The 17,331-nt window shown below is 39.5% G+C and overlaps 1 protein-coding gene across 1 annotated transcript in view; it reads left to right on the top strand.

Moving 5' to 3' along the window:
• The window catches only part of MAGI2 (membrane associated guanylate kinase, WW and PDZ domain containing 2), a 1,552,529-nt gene that overhangs the window by 781,946 nt on the left and 753,252 nt on the right, over positions 1–17,331 (top strand). The gene's annotated exons all lie outside the window — the stretch shown is intronic.

Raw genomic sequence — 17,331 nt, 5'->3', positions numbered from 1 at the left:
TAGAGTCTACCTGTTTGGAGACATTTCGTTGAACATCGCTTATTAATGCACTATCCAGTTAAGTTTCAAGAAAGGCATCGGGGATGTATGAGCATGCATAAGGAGAGCGAACACACTCAGAGCAACGTCTGGCATGAATGAGCCCTGAGGCAGTCCTGTGTGCTTATTAAACATACGTCAATTGGTGGATAATAAATAGTCAAGGTGCACGGTCAGGTTAGTTTGTCGTGCTGCAGAGTCAGGAAAGACTATGAATTCTACAAACTAGTGAGTATTGAATGGCATCCGAAATCTAAGGTACAGTGAATTTTGCTTACCAGTGTACACAACTTCAAGTGGCTGTAGACCATGACTCCTTTGCACAGAGGTCTCTGTGACTGAGGGTTTAGAAACAGTTTTTAGTCTCTTCAAAGAGAGCCCCATGAGCATGGATACGTTTGAATGAGTAACTCTGTGTTGTCAGCACAGATTGAAGAAAACATTTATGACTGTTAAATAAGAACTGAATTATTGAATTTACATCTTGTCAATCCCCCTCAGAGGAAAATCTACACAGTGCCTTTTGTTTCTTAAGAATACAGCTTTCATCCAAGATATAGCAATATACAACTTCATCTTGGTACTTAATGAGGCATTATATAGGTGGATATAGCATAAGCGTATCAAAGAAAATAGTCTATTCTTTATGATTTTAAGAGATCAAGGACTAAACTTTACTTGCATTTCACAGGGAAGTGGTTTTTCTTGTCATTTTGCTGTTGTACAAGCAGCTCTTACTAGACTGCATCAAGCTCCAAGGTTAAGACTGAGGTGCTTATAAGAGTGGGAGCAAAGTCAGGTCTGCTTTTCCCAAATAGTAATGAAATCGAGGTATGTAAAAACATGATGATCTCATTGAAGCAATAATAAACACAAAAAGATATTAAGAACCAGATGGAAATTCAAATAGAAGGTTCTATAATGGGGTATAAGAATGCAAATCACCCAGAGTAGAGTTTTTGCACATTTAAATGTAGTTGCTTCTGTCATAAAAAGACATACACATAAAATACAATCTGTTAAACTATTTGTATTTGAATCATAAGAATGTCTTCGTAGAGAAACAACGACGTCTGTGTGGAAATCTGTGGCTATAGGTGTTGTTGTCGTCATCTTCGGACTGAGTATGAAATATACAGCTACATGTATTATCTGGTTACATGGCATGCTTTACAGTCAGAAGTTATAATTATACGAAAAGTCACATTCAGGTAGATTCAGGAAGTGGAACATCAAATTCACCTTTCTAGCTTATTTTCTGAAATGATTCTATTAATAACATCAGATGCACAAAATGGAAGTTTTGAAAATCATGGTGATTTAGTAGTGTATGGCCTTCCTTTACCATGCTGCTGCTCGTTGACCTAGATGTGAAGATGCTTGTTTTCCTTATGTTGAGGTATAATTCATTCTGAGTGCTGCAGGCTTCGATCTTCATTAGTACGTATTTTAAGTCCTCTCCACTTCCCACAGACCCGGCTGTGTCAGCTGCACAATGCAGATTGTTAATGAGTCTTCCTGCAGCCCCAATGCTGCCTTCGTCTCCCTGCAGTCGACTGCCTGGGTTATGTCCTCAGACAACAGATTGAGTAAGCGTGGTGAAAGGCTACAACCCCAACACACAGCTTTCCAGATTCTAAACCTTGCAGTATCTCCTTGCTCTTTGCAGCGGTTCCACATGCGTACAATTAAATACTCTGGAATTCTCATTCTTCTAAATGTCATCCATAACTTCCTAGGCTTTGCATAGTCACATACCCTTGCATAGTCAGTAACACACACGTCAACATCTGCCTGGTATCCCCTGCTTTCAGTCTCTTGCATCACTTGTGTTTTGAGTGGGCGTAAATATGAATCTCTCCCAGTTAGTTGGCCAGCTAGCCATTGTCCAAACTCTAGCATGTGTATCAGAACATCTCAGTTGGTAATCTAACAATTCCTAGAGTTGGATTTTTCAAAGCTTGATCATAATACCACTTGCTGAAATGATCGAAGGTGGAGCAGTTGTTTTAGTGTGTTCCTTCTATCTTCTGTTGATGCTTTCTGAATTATCCTTCGATATTTTGCCCAAAGAATCTTCTTTCATAGATTTACTCAGTATTAGAACCAAACACAAAAACTCACTTCCAGCAAGTCTACTCTGCTCAGTGACCCTATGTGACAGAATAGAGCTGTCTGCCCCAGGGGGTTCTGAAACTAGAGTTCTGGACAGCTGATGGCTTAGAATTGCTGACCTTCTGGTTAGCAGCACACCACTCTCTATTACATTAGTTAACATAGCCTGACTTTAAATAAAGAATGGCCGTGGACATATAGAAAGTAAACCAGTCTCATAGTGCAAACCTCCCTGGCACCAGTTTTGGTAATCATCTGACTCCTGGCTCCTTGTGAAGAAAACGATTTGTATGTTTTTGTCTTATAGGTCAAAGGCTGTAGCATGGGATGAAATCAAACATGCTTACTAAGTGAATAATTGATTTTGTGACCTCTCTGAGAATCAGTTTCTTAATTACATGCATGACAACTCTTTAAAATAACTTATTACTGGAAATGTGGCCTTAGCACTTACAAAAGTGCTTCCTTAATGAATTCCATAATATCCTATCATTGAATTTTGGTTCCTAGATTTGCTAATTGTATACATTTTGGCAAATGACCAAATTTAAATATCTCTCATTATTGAAAATGAAATTGGAAGTAACATAAAGTAGATAAACCTGGTTTATTATACGCTACCTAAGGATTATATATATGAGAAGAGTTTACTTCTAAGTAAACTGTGAAGTATTAGGAATCCTTGTACCTATTATAAATTTTACTACTATATTAATATATTATTTCTCTTGATAGATTTTATTCAAGTCCTAAGATACATCACAAATTACTTTTAACGGAAATGAATCTTGCATTTTACATGGTTCGCCTGCTCGCTTTTTTTTAATACACATAATCGGCTTTTAGAATATGGTTTCAAGTGGTATTCAAACTTTGGCAAATGAATAATTTATTTCCCTTTGGAACAACTGTAGATCCTGTCAGGGTTTTTGGAATACTAAATGACAGATGTTCTTCTTCTGTCCAGTCGAGTACTCTAGATTTAATTGTGCTGAAGCACCGTGCCATTTGCGCTCAGATAGCTCTCCAATGTTCCTTCTCTTCTCAAGGGGAAATCCCTGCTTCCATTAGCTTTGCCTGGAATTATGAACATTCATCAGCAGGAGGATCCTGGGAAATTTAAAAGAGATATATGATGCATCATGTTCTTTTGAAGGCATTTGTTGCTCATGCCAACCTTCAGGAAATTTTAAAAACCTAGTAATTACTTTATTGGGACTCACAAATGATAAGATTTAGTATGGTTTAAATAATATCCAGTGGGTTTATGAGAGAGTTTTTTCATTAGAGATGATTCGGGAGGAAGGAAAGTATGGCTAATATTAAACTGACCTTTTGTTAACACGTGAGAGGTAGAATGCTAGGTTGGTTTATTAGCAAAGGAAGGACTGAAGAAGGGAGGGTGGACAGGAAACAGAATAGATGGAGAGAGCGAGGGAGGGAGGATAGGGCAGCCTCATTTTGATTTCTATTAAAGCATCTTGATGAAGGAAATTTGAGGCACAAGTACCACCTTATTTCTCATCCTGGACATGGTGTTCACACCCTATTCAAAATTGCAGACAGTGATGAAGTATACTTCGGCTTCTAAAGAGTAAAATATGCAGTCTTTCAGATACTTCCACTTACATTTTTATTAAAACATGAGGTACATCTCCATCTCATATTTTCAATAATAAAATAATCTCACCAACAAAAGCCCTATGATTTTTCCAAAGGAGAAAGACGGTTAACTAATTTTACTCAATACAGGAACTCACTCCTTAAAGTCTTTGTATACATCCAAAATGCCAGAATACTGATTGATCCAACTATATTGTATTGTAATGAACACAATAATTAAGACCCAGAAGTAAATGCTGTTAGGTGACAAGATTTTTAGTACACATGGGCTAATTTATATTTAATACTTAATCCTTCTCACTAGCAAACTTTTCAAAATGGAAAAAAAATGAAGATAAAACCATTTGTATTCTTCTCAGTCTATACAATTTATTATCGGGATAAGAAAATATATCATGTACTTTATGGGAGATTATTTATGAAGGCTTGTGTCAAAATTTATCTTCACTTGACAATGTAGATCTTAGAGAAGTTCCCGCCTTTACTAATAGGAGGTGTCACAGAGAGACAGACATGGTGGCCTCTAAATTAATGGTTTCGGTTTAGGGTGAATGCAACTTCAGCCATACCCACATAATTTTTAGTTTATTTCATCATGAGGCATAAGTAGTCATTAGACATGTTTAATCATTTAATCAAAGAGAAAGTCAATAATATATATTATCAGGATGTGCAGTGATTTATTCACATCAGTAGAGCAGAAAATTTAATGTGGAAAAATAAAATTGTGTATTGTGTTTTAGATTTAGGCTCTGCCATATGCATTTTTATTAAAATCTTAATCGAATAGACAGAACTAAGCATATTAATTTGCCTCTCAAACACTAAAGATTTTCTTAAAGTTCTCATGGAATTGGTGGGGCGGGGGGATATGAAGAACTACTTAGCTCTAGAATGAAGCATGACAAATAAAAAGGCCTTGAATTTCATTTGAATTTGACTGATATCTAAATTCATTAATGACGGGTATAATCTGTGAGTCATCGCATACACTAATCTTGCTTTATGACTGCTTTCAAACACCAAAGGCGTGTTTCACAATTCAAATGGGTGAAGCGGGTCCAGAGTAAAACTACTGATTCACATGAGAATTCTTACCACTTTGTATTTAGTGGCAAATGTGATAGAAGTGTGGCAGAAACAATCTAAATCAAATTTGTAATCTGACTTGAAACTGTTCTAAAGGGCAATCATTAGATAACAAAGGAAAGTTCTTTGTGTAACTCTTGAGTCATATACGTTGACCTTTTTTTGTTTTTGTTCCACGAAGAGAAAGTTATGTATAACACACACAAATATGTTAAACATATTTTTTTTATTTTTAGATTTGCTATCAAATACAAACATAAACCAAATATTAAAGAATGGATTTTATCATGCAAGTTTAGGGTAGACAAACATAATTGCTTTCAAGAGTGTAGCTTATTAGAAACACCTCATTGTGATGGAAAACATTGACAATTTAACTCTTTCAAGACTGAATGCTTTCCTGCTTTGAATGTTTGGTTGAAATCATGTTTTCAGTAATGAAAAGCATTTTGAATGAAGCAAAAGAAAATTAAGGTAATATAGACATTGAGACGTGGATGCATCCTTAGTATGGATTACAATTCATCATAAAGAAAGCTAAAGGCCTCACAACTGGACCAACAGGTAACATCTTGATAAATGGAGGTAATATTGAAGTTGTCAAGGATTTCTTAGATCTACAATCAAAGCTCATAGAAGCAGTAGTCAAGAAATCAAATGATGTATTGCACTAGGTAAATCTGCAGCATACAACCTCTTTAAACTGTTGGAAAGCCAGGTTACTTTGACAACTAAAGTGTTCCTGACTCAAGCCATGGGCAGTGTGAATTTCCTCAGCTCCGTGTGGAAGTCAGACATTGAATAAGGAAGACTGAAGGAAAACGTTGCATCTGAACCCTGGAGGGGCAAAGTATGTTGAAAATACCACGTATGTCCTGAACAGTCATAGCTGGTGTTCACGTTTGTGGAATGCAGCTGGATTCTTCATAGTCACACAATTATACAAGTCCCCAGAAAATAACATCAGACACTAAACGTAGAACGACAGCTTTCCCCTAAATAGGAGGGTTGGAAATGTCGGTGGGCACGCTGTGTCCCACAAGTCACAAAAGCATTACCAAAGACTCACAAAGATTCTCTGAGGGCTGACTTAAGAGGACCTGCTAATCATGCAAAGCGTTTCTGTATTTAAATGATAGAGACAGGTCCTTAGTGAGTTTTAATCATCTCTCTCCTAACTTCCTAAAGACAAGCATCTGTCCACAGGAGATGAGAGCTTGCACTAGAGGGGAGGCATAGGCAGCTCTCCTGTTTCCTGCAGCAGCAGAAAAATAATGATAGTAGTCTCATTGTCTACAAGTTCATTCATCATGTAGGGATGAGAGGATATTGTGAATAAAATGCCAAATTTTAATATTTACATCATACCATGGTTTATTTATTTAAACACACCCATTTACTAAAACAACTCAGCATTTATTATCTGCCTACAATGGGCACAGTTGGCACATACTTGATTATATATCTCTATGATGAACCACAAAGTAAAATTGATAGACCAACAGGACAGGAGCAGTTTTAATACGGAGCTGACCAAATTGCTTTTGATGGAGGGTTGTAGCAATGTAAACACCCACAATCAGTGTTTGAGCAGCTTGTTTAGACCACCTTCTTGGAGCCAAAATAACAAACTCTTATCTGTCAACCTTTAAAATGAGATTTCGTTTTGCTATGCTTTGTCTCTCCTGAGGATGAACATAATTTCCTAAACTTAAGAGTAAGTCCGATTTCTTATTCTGTGAGTTGTCTGTTGGTGTGGTGTTTATGCATTGGGCTGTGATCGGCATGGTCCGCAGTTTGAAACCACTAGCAGCTCCCTGGCAGAAAGACTGGGCTTTTTAATACAGTAAACAGTTTTGTCTCCGAAACCCACCTGGGCTCCCCGAGTCAGCATCCATTCCATGATTCCTTGCCTAAGGAGCCCTGGAGACATAGGGTTTAAGTGCTCAGCTGCTAACCTAAAGGTCTAAGGTTCAAACCCACTAGCTGCTCCTCGCGACGGCTCTAAACCTGTGGGTCGTGTCCTTTGGGGGTCGAACGACCCTTTCACAGGGGTTGCTCGATTCATCACAGTAGCAAAATGACAGTGATGAAGTAGCGATGAAAATAAGTTTATGGTTGGGGGTCACCACAGCATGGGGAACTGTCTGAAAGGGTCGTGGCCTGAGGAAGGCTGAGGACCACTGGAGGGCCGCCTGGGGAGCGGTTCTGCTCTGTCCTGTAAGGGTGCTGAGTCGGAATGCACTCCGCAGCCACAGGCTTTGTTTGGTCCCTTGTTCATTTTTCTGTTAGACTTTGAGGCTTTTTCTTTTTTTATCTGCAGAAAGCTTTTCATGTTTAGAAAATACGTCTATTTTGTACCGTTACAAATATTTCATTCCACTTATTTACTTTGTTTCTTGCCATTTGAGCATTTATAGAATATATTTCTTTGAAATAAGGGAGATGCATCACAGAAGAAAGAACAGACAACTTAAAGATAAACAAGAAATAAAGGAAAAACGAAACCCAGAGAAGTATTTTCTACAGTAAACGGAAAGATGGTACAGAAATTGTGTTTCATTTTCACAGTAATAACTGAGAAACCTAACTTTATGAAATAAGGATTTATTTATGTGGTAGTAATATTATTAATATATTCTCATTTCTGTCCAAAGTGCAAACATGAATCATGTCATTTAATTTTCATGACAGCCCTCAGATACACAGTATCGTGGCTAATTTAAAGATGAAAAAGCTGAGGCATTCAGAAGTGTAAAAGTTTGACAAAAATAATAAAATTATAAACAGCAAAGTTGACATGTATATCTTTGCCCTCAGTTTCAAAAGTCTGCAGTATTTAAAACTTATTTTATACCATTTCCTTTTAAAATGAATGAAAGGAAAGAGGAAAAGGCTAATGTAAAAATCCTCAAGCCGGCTGTATGTTTGCCATACTCAGAAAGTTTTGTGTCTCTTTGCGAGTGGAAGTGAGGTCACCAGTATTTCAAATATCAGAAGGGTCCTCCATGGTGGGTAGATTTCGCAGAACTTCCAAATGAAGACAGACTAGAAAGAAAGAGCTGGTGGTCCAGGCCAGTGAATCACAGCAGAGCATTACTAGGTAGTGTGCTACAAGGTAAGCCCCCTAGTTTGGAAAGCTCCCCGAGTACCCAGTCACCGCCGCAGTGCTGCACGCACACCAACAACCGGGAAGACGGCACAGAACCTGACGCACACATCTTGGTCTGCGGTGCAGGCATCCCTGTAAGTCAGAGCTGACTGAGCATCAATTGTAATGATGTCATACAAATAAAAGGCAGGCTTCATAACGAACCATCTCAACACTGGTGAAAATCAAGTCAATGATGTAGACAACAACAACAACGTTTTTCATGAATAATAAGGAAAACTATGTAAAATGTTAACAGCTAAGTGTCTAAAATGTTATAGACTAAGAAGATAAAGGAGAAGCGAGTAAAGCAAAAAAGCAGAGGAGGGAACCAATGGAGAAATACATGTTTAACTTTGGGGTTAAAGTAGTAAAAAATAAATAATCCACATGGCAAGCCTTATAGTTATGTAAACGGTAAAAGATTAAGAGTGCGCTTGAAATGTTCTCAGAATATAATTTGAAAGTGTTGTATCAGGACTTTGAAATTCAAGCCAGATTCAGAAGAGGGTGTGGAACAACACATATCATTGTTGAAGCCAGAAGTACCTTGGTTGAAAGCAGGGAATATAGGAAAGATGCTTACTGACATTTTATTGACTATGCAAAAGCATTCAACTATGTGGGTCAAAGAGAGCTTTGTGAAGAATGGGGATCCTGGAACACCTAATTGTGCTTATGCTGACCCTATATAAAAATCAAGATATGAGGGGGTATCCCCCCAAAAGCCAGATTTTTTTCAGAGCTATGGATTTAGATTGTTTTTTCCCAAAAACACCTTATCTCCTTCCAAGTACTCCCCATTACACTGAATACATTTGTCAAATCTGTGATTCCATGCTTGGAAAAAATTTTCAAACCCATCTGTTTGGATGACTGAGAGCACCTCCCTCATTTTTTTTTCTTCTACTCTTCTGCATCTTCAGATCACTGTCCTTTCATGGCCCTCTTCATTCACAGAAACGAAAAGAAGTTGCACAGAGGAAGGTGAGGTGAGTCGAGTCAGGCGTGTGGGGCAAGAGAAGCATGCTGTCTTTTTGCCAAAAACTGGCACAGATGTGGCTGCGTGAGCAGGTGCATTGTCATGGTGGCAAAACTAGTCCCTTTCTGCCAGATATCAGGCCTTTTTTATTGCAGACTCTTATGCAATCTTTTTAGAACCCCTAAATAGAAAGCTTGATTAACAGTCTGACCTGGTAGAATGAACTCCAAATGCACTATCCCCCTCACATAAAAAACAAAATAAAAAACAAACCCAAAACCCAAATGAGCATCATCTTGATCTTTGATTGAACTTGACAAGCTTTTTTGGGGCGAGGTGATGATGGTGTCTTCCACTAGCTTGGTTGATGTTTGCCTTCAGGGTTGTCAGAATAGCACCATGCCTTGTCATTAGAAATGACCTTGGGGGAAAAGTCTGGGTAACTTTGGAGCTGTTCTTTCAAAATACGGTGTCGATCTTTTTCCTGGCCAACCAGAACCCAAGGCCAGAATTTTGCAGTGACCCTTCTTATTCCCAAATCTTATGTTATAACTGAACTGAGCTCCAAAGTAGTCCAGACGACTTCCCCATCTTTGTCGACATTTTCTTGTTTGGGAAGTTAACTGATGTCCAGAATGAGGTTTGTCATCAATCAACATTTCACCTTTTTTGAAATGAGCAAACCACTCATACACTTGAGTTTTTCCCATAGAGCTGTCCTTGTAAGCTGTGTTCAACATCACAACAGTTTCTGTGGCATTTTTCCCCAGCAGCAAACAAAATTTCACTGCTACACGCTGTTCTCTTAAATCGACCATCTCAAGAAAAAGGGTTTGAGTGAAATTGCTTTAAGGAAAAAATTCACTGTGACCAGAGAGGACCTTCCCAGGCAACGCCACTGGGTGCGCTAACTCAGAGCAAGTTGCTAGATGCTCGCTCAGTGGGAAAAATGCATATTTCAAAAGCTCTACCCATTGGAGCTATTTTTCTGTTTTCTTTGTTTGTTTTTGGGGGTATCCCCTCATACAAATCAGGGAATATTTGTGTCAGACTTGTAACCTCTCACCATATTTATTCAGTCTGCATGCTGAGCAAATAATCCAAGAAGCTGGACCATATAATGAAGAACTCAGGATTAACCTTGAAGGAAGACTCACTAACAACCTGTGAGTCAGAATTCACTTGAATATACAGATGACACAACCTTGCTTGCAGAAATTCAAGAGGACTTGAAGCACGTACCAATGAAGACAAAAACTCTTATAACTTTCAGTATGGATTGTAACTTAATGGAAAGAAAAATAAATCCTCACAACTGAGCCAATAAGCATCATTATTCTATATGGAGAAATGACTAAAGTTGTGAATGATATCATTTTACTTGGATCTACAATTGATGCTCATGGAAGTAGCAGTCAAGAGATCAAACATATTGCATTTAGTTAATCTACTGAGCAAGTTCTCTTTAAAATGGTCAAGAGCAAGGATGTCATTTAGAGGACTATGATGTGCCGAGCCCAAGCCATGGTATTTTCAAAGCCTCATGTGCATTTGAAAGTTGAGAAGTGAATAAGAATGAATGCATTTGAGTTAGGGTGTGGGCAAAGAATATTGACTAAAAAATGCACTTCCATTGAAAATGGACAACTCCGTCTTGGAGGGCATCTAGGTAGAATGTTCCTGAGTAGTGAGGATGACAAGACTTCACTTCAACTCTCATACTTTGGGCATGCCACCAAGAGGGATCAGTTCCTAGAAAAGGATATCATGCTTGATAAAGTAGAAGATTACTGAAAAAGAGAAAGACCTTCAACGACTGACACAATCACTGCACCTGCAGGCTGAAACAAGCATTGGTTTGAATGGCTCAGGGCCATGCAGTGCTTGTACAGAGAGTTTCTTTGACTTGAACCTGACCTGATGGCACCTAATTAGAGCATGGTAATGCAAATAGAGAGATCAATGTCATTGACAACATTATTTAATTTTTACAGTTTTCAAGGACTGTATGGCACCTAAGACACCATCATACAGCGTTCCACAAAAGGTGATAGTTGGAAGAGGTAATTAACAAGATGGAATTGTAACTCATGCGTTAGATATGACAGGCTTGCTGGAGTTGATTAGGTTTCCTGGATTCCTTGTATATTCGTTCATTTGAATTAAATTGGGAATTCCAGAAGGTAAAGGCATCTGCCTTTTTGGAACCTGGTTCTGGGCCAATTGAGGAAATGGTGAATCTCTCAGGAGATGGAAAAAGGATGAGAGTGGTTAGAGAGTGGACATAACCACCTGCTCAGGGTGACTAACCTGTCTCCTCTCAGGTCCTCAAAACTGAGTTAAGATACATTTTATGGAAAAACATAATGCATTTTGAAAGTAAAATAAAATTTTACTTTTAAAATTGTAGTAGTGACAGGTAAGAACTAATTGCATATGGTGATTTGAGGGTTGGGTTATTTTTCCCTCACACCAAAGGTTGATTTGCTTGATTCCATCATTACTCAACTAGAAAGCAAACCTGTAAGAAAAGATTAGAAACATCAAATCACTCAATGCATCGTGAAAAAAGTGTGTTTGCCTTTAAAAGAAATGTAACTTACATATATAAAGGCAGCTCCTTCTGCATGTGCAATGCTGTGACAATGACACAATCTCACTTTTCTTTTCTGAGTTGTTCCTTCCTATGAACATAAGTTCACTGACCCCCTCAAGGCACCAGTGTAACCTTTCAAGTTGAGGAGTCAATTTGATCCTATGTGCATAGTTCTTAGAAGAGTGTAATGCTTAAGGCAACCTCTTTGACTGGTTCAGCTAAACTATTATTTGGTTTTCAGAAGACTTCAGGGGATATTTTTGTGCTCAAAATTAATCTCAGTGCACTAGTTAGGGAAGTTCATCCAATCATTATATGCCAACAAAGTCTAGAGTCCCTGAATTTTATATTCTACTCTGCTCTTTCTCCTTTTGACCATGCTTTTTAGGCAAAATCTTTGATCAAAATGTTCTCTACTGATAGGCATCACCTAGTTCTCCTGGTCTTCTGAAACAGGAGGGGGATTCCTGGGAGCAATCACATATTTCATATCCTCCTGCTTTTCCTGACTCCCCTTCCTTTGTTGTTCCAGGCAGATATAAACTATTTGTGGTACCTTGCATGGCCACTTGTGTGCTTTTAAGAGCCCAGGAACTATGCAGTGAACTAGGTGGTAGACCAGAAGCTATCAACATATTATTTAACTGGAATGGCCCATCAAAAAGAGTTTGTTGCCTTTAAAAGTACCCTCCTTTTTTTTTTCTAATAATCATTTTATTAGGGGCTCATACAACTCATCACAATCTGTACATACATCACTTGTGTCCAGCGCATTAGTATATATGGTGACGTCATCATTCTCACAACACCCGCCCTCCACTCGAGCCCCTGGTGTCAGCTCCTCATTTTTCCCCCTCCCTCCCCGGTCCCCCCTCCCCCTGAACCCTTGATAATTTATAGATTATTATTATTTTATCATATCTTACACCATCCGACGTCTCCCTCACCCACTTCTCCACTGTCAGTCCCCCAGGGAGGAGGTTATATGCAGACCTTGTCATCTGTTCCCCCTTTCTCCCTCACTTCCCTCCACCCACCCACCCACTATCGCCACTCTCTCCACTGGTCCTGAGGATTTCATCTGTCCTGGGTTCACTGTATTTCCAGTTCCTATCTGTGCCTGTGTACATCCTTCAGTCCAGCCGGATATGTAAGGTAGGATTGGGATCATGGTACTGGGGGGAAGGAAGCATTTAAGAACTAGAGGAAAATTGCATATTTCATCGCTGCTACACTGCTCACCATGCCGAACGCCAGCCTCTGGGGGCATGCATCGGAACAGCGGGGGTAGCAGAGCAGTGAGGTCCTCAGAGATAGGGGTGGTAGTGGGGCATGGTTCCCCATCACACTTGACTCGACAGCACACGTGAAGGAAAACAAACTGACCCTGAACTATTCATACGGTTATGTATGTATGCATGTGTGCATGTGTGTGTGTGTGTGTGTTGTAGTTGTAGCCATGTTTTACTTTCTGTTGTCGCTTCATTGCACTCAGTCTGGTGATGGTACATAGCATGTCTACCTGGAAGGGATAGGCGGCATAAACAAGCCAGAGAGAGAACAATGGGATGACAGATCAGGGGAACATGGGGGTAGGGGAGGGGGGATGAAGGAAGAGGGTGTTAACAAGCACAGGGACAAGGGAACAATAAGTGATCCAAAATCAATGTCAAGGAAGGTGCGGGAGGCCTTGCAGGGATGGATCAAGGGCAATGTAACTGAGAGGAATGCCTAAAACCCAAATGAAGGCAGAACATGATAGTGGGACAAGAGGAAAGTACAAAGAAATAGAGGAAAGAACTAGGAGGCAAAAGTGCTCTTCTTATTTTAAAATCCTATTAACTATTCTGATTATTTATCAGAAAATAATAACCTGTAAAGTTTACTGTTTTCACTGGTGTGCATGATAAAAGACAATTGAAAAATAAAAGTTTTACTTTTTGCTCAATTATGTATGATAATGAGAAAGCTCTGGGCTAAGTGATGGGAGGTCCATGTTGTTTTACCTATGGGACCTTAAATATTGCCCTTTGCCTGGGAGTGAAGAAGAAAAGCAGTAGTAGCGCTTACATACGGATTGACCCCAATATATAATGTTAGGTAAATAAAGAAATAGAAAGTTAGGATTCATTTGCTCCTTATTTAGAGTGCAGCCAAGGACATTAAACTTATCTGTAGGAGAACAACGGGATGACAGATCAGGGAAACATGGGGGTAGGGGAGGGGAGATGAAGGAAGAGGGTGTTAGGTTACATTTAATCATTTCTAAAGTAGGTAAGATGAACAGCATTAATTCAGCTGAACTTAACTTTGTTTTTAAGAAGCCCTCTTGCTTAGAGAATTAACTTGCAAAACTGAATGATTACATGCTTCCAGAAAAGGAAAAGAAATAACGTGCAACATACACTGAAAATACTGAAGAGCATTATAAAAACCAGGCTGAGAAGATGCTGGAAATCTTGTCCCCAGTAATATGATAGGGAGCAGCAGGAGAACAGCAGCTATAAGCCAGCAGCGCTTTACACATTCCTGTTTCTTACTACTAAAATTATTTGCCAAAACCTTCCCTGTAATCAAAGATGGCGTGTGATTAGAATTATGGGATTTCCCCCTATTAGCTCCCCTTCCTCTTATTCAGAGACTAGTAAGTGTTTTATTGTACCAGAGGAAGATTTCACAAACTAATTAGAAATGAAACTCTACCTAGATCCTGCCACCACTCATAGCAAGGTGATCAGTTGTAAGATGTGTAGAAACTCTGTATCATGAAAAACATTAAAAACCCTGAAAATATTTAGCCTGGAGAATATTGTTAATGAGTTCGTGGTGACTACCTTTGGATGTTTGAGTTACTTCCCAATAAGAGAAATAATTTTTTCTCTATTCAACATCAAATGTAGAATAAGATGCATGATTTAAGTTTAAACAAGTTTTGAAAACAGTGTATATAGACCTGCCTGTTCCTCGGTTGAAATGTGTTTGGGGAAGTAACAGCAGGAATATTTGCATAAATTCTTTGTATGTTCTTCATAAATAATGTAGAAAACAATTTAAGAAAACTAGGGTGCCTAATAATAATTAATGAATAACAAGAATAATAGGTAACTACCATTGACTGGACTTCTTCCTTCCACAACACGATCAGTTCTTGAGCAAATGCTACATCCTTGAGCATCCACCAATTCTTGAGCATGATTCATTGAACATCCACCAATTCTTTTTTGGATCCATGACTCTTTGAATTCCTTCCATCTTCTTTTGTTGTTCCCTTTGCTGTTCAATATTTTGCCAAAAATCTGTCAGTATTACAAATCAAGTCGTGTTTATATTCTTCAGTTGTTTCAACTGGAGAGGTGTCGAGCATATCCTTTCTTGTTGGTTTTCTAACACAAGTTCTGCACGTGTAGCTGTGATGAAGAACTGATGATATTAAAGGAAGAAAACCAGCTACACTGGAGGCACTGGCAAAAAACAAGGCACTAAGAATTGATGAAATACCCATGAATATGTTTCGAAAAACAGATGTCGTTCTGGTGGGGCTCACTCATCAGTTCTAAGAAATGTGGAAGATGCTGCCTGGCAAACAGGAAGAGATCCTTATGTTGCCCATTGCAAAGAAAAGAGATGCAACAGAATATGCAAATTATCAAATAATATTGTTAATATAACTTGTAAGTTAAGTAATGTGGAAGATAGTTTTAAAATGGTTGCAGTCATATTCCAACAGGGAGTGGCCAAAAATTCAAGCATGCTGTATTCAGGAGAGGACAAGAAATAAGGGATATCATTGCTAATGTAAAGATGGATCTTGACTGAAAACCGAGAATACAAAAGAGATGCTTACTTGTGTTTTGTTGACTATGTAAAGGCATTCAATTGTGCGGATCATAAAATTATAGTCTGTTAGGCTGGGTTCTCTAGAGTAGCAAAATCAGTGATGCTGATGTGGGTATGTATGTAGAAAGAGATTGATATCCAGAAATGGCTCAGACAGTTGTAGAAGTTGCTAAATTTAGTCTGGTCCAGTTCTACGGTGCACATCAAAGCTAGAGGCCTCCCCTGACACCTGGCGCTTCAGGGGCCGATGGACAGGAAGCAGGATGACAGGCTGACCTGAATGAATCCAATGTCAGAAGTGTGCTGATGGTTTTCCTGGGACCAGCAGGCAAGAGGGAGCCAACAAACCAGATGCCTAATCCAGACCCAGCAGAACAGAGCTAACTTTGGCACACTGTCAATCTACACTAAAAGTAGGCAACGCTCCAAATAAAACACCCCCCCCCCCAATTGCATCAAGGGTGTGAGCAGATTAAGGAGGTGGTCCTCTACCCTATTGTCCACACAACTGCTTGACTGCTTCCCAGAGGATCCTATCATGGATCTGGTGGCACTCTGCTAGATCCTATAGTGGGAGGTTCCTGGCCCATTCAAGTTTAATGTAAAACCTAATGATCACAGACGGATAACATTGTGAATAATGAGAATTCTGGAATACTTCATTTCACTCATCTAGAACTTATACACAGACCAAGAAGTAATTTGATCAGATAATTGCATGGTGTGAAATCAAGAAAGATGTGTGTCAGTGTTGTATCATTCACTATACTTATGTAATCTGTACACTGAGCGAATAGTGCAAGAAACTGAACTATGAAGTAGGCTATGGCATTGGAATTAGATGAAGAGCCATGAACCTGCACTAAGCAGGTGAGCCATCAACAACCTGTAATACGTAGATGAAGCAACCTTGCTTGCTTCAAATGAAGAAGACTTGCAGCACTTACCGAGGAAGAGCAAAGCTTTCCATGCGAATTACTCCTCAGCATAAAGAACACAAAAATCCTCACAACTGGGCGAATACGCGACATCATGATCAGTAGAGCAAAGATCGCATTTTCCGTGGGTTCCATTTCCCTTGTTTCCACAATCAACACCCATGGAAACAACAGTGCGTGCAGCAAGTGATGTATTGCATCGAGCAAATCACTTGAGAAAGATTTCTTTACACTGTTAAAAATGTGCGATGCCACTTTGATTTCTAGGGTGCACCCTGACCCAAGCCACAATATATTTGATAACCTAATTTGCATTGGGAGCTTGACAATGAATAAGTAAGGAAGACTGAAACAGAATGGAAGGTTTTAAGGCATGGCGTTAGGAAAGAGTTCTAAGTGTAGCGTGTAGTGCCAGACGAATGAACACATGTGCTTTGGAAGAAGCACAGCCAGAGTGTTCCCTTGTTGGTGGTGCCCTTGAGTCGGCCTGTTGTTGTTAGGTGCCCTTGAGTTGGCTCTGCCCCAGAGTGACCCTGTGCACAACAGAATGAAACGCTGCCCGGTCCTGAGCCATCCTTACAGGTATCCCTGCCTGAGCCCATTGTTGCAGCCACTGTGTCCACCCAACTCCTGGAGCGCCTTCCTCTTTTTTCCTGCTCCTCCACGTCACCATGCATGATGCTCTTCTCCAGAGACCGGTCTTTCCTGACAATATGCCCAAAGTACCTAAGACAAAGCCTTGCCATCCTCGCTCCTACGGAACACTCTGGACCAGTTCTTGGAAAAGAACATCACGGTTCTGATAGAACAGGGTCATCCAGAATGAATGTGACCCTCAGGGAGATGGCTATAACAAAGGTCTCAAACATAGTGACAATTATGAGATTGGCGCAGGACTGGGCAGGGTTTCTGCTTGTTTATATGGTTCCTGTGAGTCAGAATCAACCCAGCAGCACTTAAC

This window comes from Echinops telfairi, unplaced genomic scaffold, assembly GCF_000313985.2.
Source record: "Echinops telfairi isolate 266 unplaced genomic scaffold, ASM31398v2 ScPeMD7_23;HRSCAF=83, whole genome shotgun sequence".
NCBI classification, from domain to species: Eukaryota; Metazoa; Chordata; class Mammalia; order Afrosoricida; family Tenrecidae; genus Echinops; species Echinops telfairi.
The sequence above is the reverse complement of the archived record's forward strand: the minus strand, read 5'-3'. Positions and strand labels throughout refer to the sequence as shown.